The sequence below is a fragment of the Rhinopithecus bieti genome, unplaced genomic scaffold (assembly GCF_001698545.2).
Source record: "Rhinopithecus bieti isolate Rb0 unplaced genomic scaffold, ASM169854v2 scaffold_28521, whole genome shotgun sequence".
Classification (NCBI taxonomy): Eukaryota; Metazoa; Chordata; class Mammalia; order Primates; family Cercopithecidae; genus Rhinopithecus; species Rhinopithecus bieti.
The window spans coordinates 138,201-145,639 of NW_016812573.1; the positions used below are offsets into that span (position 1 = coordinate 138,201).

Sequence of the window (7,439 nt, forward strand, 5' to 3'; positions counted from 1 at the left end):
GTGGAGGGGCAGGCCACCCCTTCATATGTGTGTATATATGTGTATATGTTTGTGTGTACATATGTGTGTATATGTGTATGTGTGTGTGTATATATATATATTTATGATGCAACTTATCAACCTAAATATATGCTTCAGCTTCCTTTTTGATCTGCCATCTGCAGTGGAGCCACCACCAAAATGCAGATTTTTGTGAAAACCCTAAGGGGGAAGACTATCACCCTTGAGGTTGAACCCTCAGATAAGGCAGAAAATGTAAAGGCCAAGATCCAGGATAAGGAAGGAATTCCTCCTGATCAGCAAAGACTGATCTTTGCTGGCGAGCAACTGGAAGATGGACGTACTTTGTCTGACTGCAACATTCAAAAGGAGCCTACTCTTCATCTTTTGTTGAGACTTTGTGGTGGTGCTAAGAAAAGGAAGAAGTCTTACCCCACTCACAAGAAGAATAAGCACAAGAGAAAGAAGGTGAAGCTGGATGTCCTGAAATATTATAAGGTGGGTGAGAATGACAAAATGAGTGCCCTTCCAATGAATGTGGTGCTGGAGTGTTTATGGCAAGCCACTTTGACAGACATTATTGTGGCAAGTGTTGTTTGACTTACTGCTTCAACAAACCAAAAGACAAGTAACTGTGTATGAGTTAATAAAAGACATTAACTAAAAACAAACAACAACAACAAAAACATAGCTTCAGAAACACACAGTGCCTCAATCCTTTGTTATTTGACCAAGCATAAGAGGTCTTCCCAGGGGATCTGGAAAGGGATCCTCCAAGCAATATAGTGATCGATTACTATCTAGACCATGCCAGGAATGGAAACTCTATCATTTCCTGAGGATATATCCACCTATGATTTGGTCTTACAAGACAGGCAGGGAATTCTGATAAACGTTTGGTTACAGCAATACGGTTTCAAATTTTAGTACTCAGATATTACCATAATTACAGTAATGCCCTTGGTTGTGAGCCTACTGTGTCCCAGGAATAGAATCCGTCTTTTCTCATGCTCAACACAGTTCATTCTCATTTTCTCAGATGAGCCATTTATTGGGGCTTGAGTATTTTCATGCATCATTGAGTCATCCCCAATGCCTAGCATGTTCCTTACAAGGACTGATTCACTGTTGGTAGCTTTGCAATCTTTTCTTCTCATTTCTTCCTTCTCACAGGATGTTACCGTCATGGGTTTGTTTTGGCTTTACATGTTAGGACTTCACTATAGCCTAGGAGTTGGCTACATTCCAGTACAATCCTCGGTACTTCTGCCTCTGCTGATGGGGTCAGGCCCATTGTGACTAATCGGGGATGATGAAATTGATTTTATAAATGTATGTATAACCACAGTTATCAGAGACCTGCTGTGGTCTTAGCCCAGCCGAATCACCATCATTCCCAGTCTTAGAAGCCACCTTCTTTGTCATTTTTCGGAGCCTGATTCTCTAGAGACATAATGTCCAATGGGGCTGGGCGCAGTGGCTCACACCTGTAATCCCAGCACTTTAGGAGGCCGAGGCGGGCAGATCACGAGATCAGGAGATCGAGACCATCCTGGCTAACATAGTGAAACCCCGTCTCTACTAAAAATACAAAACATTAGCCAGGCCTGGTGGCGGGCGCCTGTAGTCCCAGCTACTCGGGAGGCTGAGGCAGGAGAATCGCTTGAACCTGGGAGGCGGAGCTTGCAGTGAGCCAAGATAGTGCCACTGCACTCCAGCCTGGGCGACAGAGTGAGACTCAGTCTCAGAAAACAAACAAACAAACAAACAGCTCAAACTTTACTTGTTGAAGGAGGGACCTGAGCCTACCCATGTGTGTTTTCAAGCTGGACATCTTTAGGCTGAAGCTGATTTAGAAATATCCTCTTGGAGGCTGGGCATGGTGCCTCACGCCTGTAATCCCAGCACTTTGGGAGGCCAAGGTGGGCGGATCACGAGGTCAGAAGTTTGAGACTAGCCTGGCCTTTTGTACTAAAATACAAAAAATTAGCTGAGTGTGGTGGCGGGCACCTATAATCCCCCCTACTAGGGAGGCTGAGGCAGGAGAATCGCTTGAACCCGGGAGGTGGAGGCTGCAGTGAGCTGAGATCGCATCAGGGTGCTCCAACCTGGGCCACAGTGCAAGACTCCGTCTCAAAAAAAAAAAAAGAAATGTCCTCTTGGATTTCTTGAGGCCGTGAGTTTGAGACCAGCCTGCCAGACATGGTGAGACTCTGTCTCTACAAAAAATGTAAACATTAGCCGAGCCTGGTGGTGCATGCCTGTAGTCCCAGCTACTTGGGAGGCTGAGATGGGAGGATCACTTGGGCACGGGAGGTCGAGGTTGCATGAGTTATGATTGTGCTACTAGCCTGGGCAACAGAGTGAGACTCCATCTCAAAAAAAAAAAAAAAAGAAACAGAAACCAAACAAAAAACCCAACATGCAACCATTAAAAAAAATAAAATAAATAAACAAGATCATGTCCTTTGCAGGGACACAGATGGAGCTGGAGAACATTGTCCTCAGCAAACTAACACAGGAACAGAAAAGCAAATACCGCATGTTCTCACTTATCAGTGGGAGCTAAATGATGAGAACACATGGACACATAGAGGGGAACAACACACACTGGGGCAGTTTGGACAGTGAAGGGTGGGAGGAGGGAGAGGATCAGGAAAGATAAGTAAGGGGCACTAGGTTTAATACCTGGGTGGTGAAATTATCTGTACAACAAACCTCTGTGACACAAGTGTACTTATGCGACAAACCTGTACATGTACATCTGAACTTAAAAGCTAAAAGAAAACAAAACAAACAAAACCACCTTTCGAAAAAATGAAAATTATAGGACTGTCCTTTCTTCTGAGTGAAATGAAAATTTCCACGTGTGTATTATACCCAGTTCCCGAGTTAGAGGCTCTTGAATTCTCAATGGGTTTACAGGGATTAATTAATCCATAGTGAAACCCTGGGTGGTCAAATATTATAGTTGGACAGAACGTCATTTAGTTAAAATTCATAACATAAAACCCTAAGCCACTCTTTCTACAAACTAAGTTTTAAAAATCTGCAAATATAGAATGCAATCAAAGCGATTTTATTCATGTATCAAGCGCCGACTTCTAAAAATAATGTTTCTAAACACGCCTGTTTATTTGGAGGCTTTTCTTGAGCAATTCCAAAGAAAATCCAGTAGAAAGCATTGAGGATGTCATCGGTGTCTTCGCTGGTAACCATTCATTAGGAAATGTCTAGATGAGCCTGTAATTAGAATGGGCTGCGTTTACTCCTCATCCAAGAGATACGTGAGAGTTTTTATTTCTGGGATACTGGTAAAGTTTATGGAAAATGTAAACTACGGTATTGAAGGAATGCAGGTGAATAATTTTCCAAAGTGGTTAACAAAAGCACCAGAAAGAAAAATCCTTCCTTCAAAAGGGAAGCTAATGGTATGTGTTCGTGTTATTGTTTAACTGGATTTCCAGATTTGAACGTCACAGGTAACATTTCACTCAAAGAATAATAGTAATGATGTGTACGGAGGCAAGTCAATAAGCAAGATAACTTAAGAGTGAATTCATCAGAGCTTGTTGCAGTGGCTCACACCTATAATCCCAGTACTTTGGGAGGCCGAGGTGAGAGGATTGCTTGAGCCTAGGAGTTTGAGACCAGCCTTGGCAACATACCAAGACCCCATCTCTACAAAAAAAAATTTTTTAATTAGCTGGATGTGGTTGTGCTTGCCTATAATCCCAGCGATTTGGGAAACTGAGATGGGAGGATCACTTGAGGCCAGGAGTTTGAGACCAGCCTGGGCAACATAGTGAGACCGATCTCCATTTAAAAAGAAACAGAGAGTAAGTTAACCATGGACACCCATCACTGTGTTCTGTAATATGTTAATGAAGTTTCCTTTAAATATTTAGATCCCTATAATGTCAATGTGGGAAAGCAAAGAAGTGTGTGAAAACTCTTAACCAACTCTTCTGTATCCTGTAATACACAACACTGGCCTTGTTATTTGGAATTCACTTGGGTCAGATCCTTATTTATTTATTTACTATTTGGAAGAGATGGAGTCTTGTTCAGTCACCCGGGCTAAAGGGCAGTGGTGTGATCATGGCTCACTGCAGCCTCAAACTCCTAGGCTCAAGCGACTCTCCCACCTCGACCTCCCAAGTAGGTTGGGATTACAGGTACATGCCACCATGCTTGGCTAGTTTTTTATAGAGATGGGCTCTTGCTGTTTCCCAGGCTGGTCTCAAACTTGTGAACTCAAGCGATTCTCCTGCCTCGGCCTCCCAAAGTGCTGGGATTGTAGGCATAAGCCACCGTGCCCGGCCTGAATTAGATCCTTTTACTTCTCTTTCTGCTGATGGGCTTTGGGCTATTCCCTGAAGCTTATAGGTAACACAAAGTGCAACATAATAATGTGAGAAAAATTACAACACATCAAGTCACATTATATCTCTAAGCATAATAAGTAACAAAGGAGCCGCCGGGCGCGGTGGCTCAAGCCTGTAATCCGAGCACTTTGGGAGGCCGAGACGGACGGATCACGAGGTCAGGAGATCGAGACCATCCTGGCTAACACGGTGAAACCCCGTCTCTACTAAAAAATACAGAAAACTAGCCGGGCGACGTGGCGGGCACCTGTAGTCCCAGCTACTCGGGAGGCTGAGGCAGGAGAATGGCGTAAACCCGGGAGGCAGAGCTTGCAGTGAGCTGAGATCCCGCGACTGCACTCCAGCCTGGGCGAGAGAGTAAGACTCCGTCTCAAAAAAAAAAAAAAAGTAACAGAGGAGCTTCAACCAGTCTCTATTTTGGAAAAAAAGGTTGAGTTAGATTCTCACCTTGCACCATAATTAAAACACAAAGACATCACAAGAGAAAAAAATGAAAGAAATACCAGAAGTGCTAAATTGAAATTGGGGACACAAATCAAACGTGAAGCGAGCCCAGTCACGGGTGGGCTCCAAAGAACTTTCTAAGCTTCATAAACATCGAACTACAGGGGTAAAGATTAATAGATATGACTACCTAAAAATGTCAAGACAGTTGTTGAAGTACAAAACAAAATGAAAATACATTTACAGCAAGCTTACATAGTGCATGAGACGAAAGGCCAGAATGGGCCCTGCAGGCATAGCGGCTCACGCTTATGATCTCAACATTTTGGGAGGCCAAAGTGGGAGGATCGCCTGAGCCTTGGAGTTTGAGACCAGCCTCAGTGACATAGCAAGACCCCAACTCTACAAAAAATAAAAATGAAAAGAATTAGCTGGGTGTGGTGGTGTGTGCCTATAGTATCACCTACTCGCGAGGTTGAGGTAGGAGGATCGCTTGGGCCCAGGAGGTCAAGGCTGCAGTGAGCCATGATTGCACTACTGTACTCCAGCCTGGGAAACAGAGCAAGACCCTGTGAAAGAAGAAAAGGAAGGAATGGAAGAGGGAAGAAAGGAAGGGAAGAAGGAAAGAAGGGAGGGAGGGAGGGAAGGAAGGAGGGAAGAAGGGAGGAAGGGAGGGAGAGAAAGAGGGAGAGAGAGAACCGTCAAAGAAATGCATCTAAGAAGAAATGTGGCAGTTGTTTGTTTGTTTTTAATCTACCGAACACTAGGAAGATGAAGTGTTCCATACTGATGACAGAATTCTCATACACTTTTGGTTGTAATGTTAATTAGGGCAAAGCCTTAGGGTGTGAGAAATGATTGTATGTGTTGGTCCACTCGTTCTATACCTAGGAATTTATTTTTCAAAACTAAATTCCACAGTACAGCAAAAGCTTCATAGTTATAATTACCTATTTATTTATGTATTTTGAGACAGGGTCTCATTCTGTTGGCCAGGCTTGAGTGCAGTGCTGCAGTTATAGCTCACTACAGCCTCTAACTCCTGGGCTCAAGCAATCCTTCCACCTCAGCCTCCTGAGTAACTGGGACTACAAATATGCACCACCATGCCTGGCTACCTTTGCAAAAATTTTAGTAAAGATGAAATCTTGCCATGTTGCCCAGGCTGGTCTAGAACTCCTGGACTCAAGTGATCCTCCCACCTGTACCTCATGAAGTGTTCAGATGACAGGTATGAGCCACCCTGCCCAATCTAGTTACCCATTACTCAACACAGTTTATTTGTTTGTTTGTTTGTTTTTTAAAGCCAGTCAAATTTAGCAGTGGGGCAAGGCAATACCTTCAGCACCTTAAAATACGAGAAGGCATGCATTTATGCTGGTTTGTTTATGTGAGGAAATTTTCAAACTCTTCATAAACAGTCAACAGAGTGAGAAAACTATGGTTACATTTTAAGATATATAGGCAACAATCCAAATTTTCTAATACACTCCTATCTTACAGATATAAAAATATAAAGTAAAATGATGAGAAAATGTTAAAAGTGTGGCAGATGGAGTTACTAGAATCTTCACTTTTAATGTGATTCTCCTTCTTCTACAAGTGTGAATACTTTTCTTGTAATGATGAAACAGACTTCAGAACACACGGTAGATGATGTCATAAAAGATACCACTTGAGAGATTTGGAAACCAGTGTGTGTAAACTGATGGATGGGGTTAGAGTTATCGTAGGACTTGCTAAATTGCTGTAATTCTGTAATGTATCTCGTTTGCTAGGGGAGTGATAAGAGGATGTGTACTGTGGCTCATCCATGAATCACCGTGTCTCACAGGTCCTGTCCAGCTAGTCATCAATGCTTATCGGTACGAGACTAATACGAAGGAAACCTGAAAACTTCTGAAGGGCATAGGAAAAACGAATACCCTGACCTTGGAGGAAAACATATACTTCTGCAGTTCGTTCTTTCCAGCTAATTGCATGTGGCATCCTCCCTGTCAAAGTGAATGTGGGAACTTGGCCAAGTGAAGTTAATCTGGGAGAATCAATATGAGACACAGAATTGTAAAATTTTGAAAAAAATACTTGTCGTCAGGTGGGAACTAGCCTTTTTCCTGACAAAGCCAGAGTTTTGAAGATAGTTTTATTTCATTTTATTTGAGATGGAGTCTCCCTCTGTCGCCCAGGCTGGAGTGCACTGGCGCTATCTCGGCTCACTGCAACCTCTGCCTCCCAGGTTCAAGCCATTCTTCTGCCTCAGCCTCCCAAGTAGCTGGGACCACAGGCGTGCGCCACCACGCCCAGCTAATTTTTGTATTTTTAGTAGAGACAGGGTTTCACCATATTGGCCAGGCGGGTCTCCAGCTCCTGACCTCATGATCCACCCGCCTCGGCCTCCCAAAGTGCTGGGATTATAGGCGTGAGCCACTGCACCTGGCCCTGAAGATAGTTTTATATTGGAAAGAAAGAGATTGAGAAATACATTACATTTGAGTCCGGAAATCCAGAAAGCACGTGACATTTGTAAGTCTTAGAAAGTACAAATCTTTCCAAACAGATGATATTCAGACAGCTGCATAGTGAGTTACTTTTTTTTTTTTTTTTTTT

The 7,439-nt window shown here is 43.2% G+C and overlaps 1 pseudogene; it reads left to right on the forward strand.

Moving 5' to 3' along the window:
* Positions 1-180: 180 nt before the first annotated feature.
* LOC108545113 (ubiquitin-40S ribosomal protein S27a pseudogene) lies at positions 181-632 on the forward strand (annotated as a pseudogene).
* The last annotated feature ends 6,807 nt before the right edge of the window (positions 633-7,439 follow it).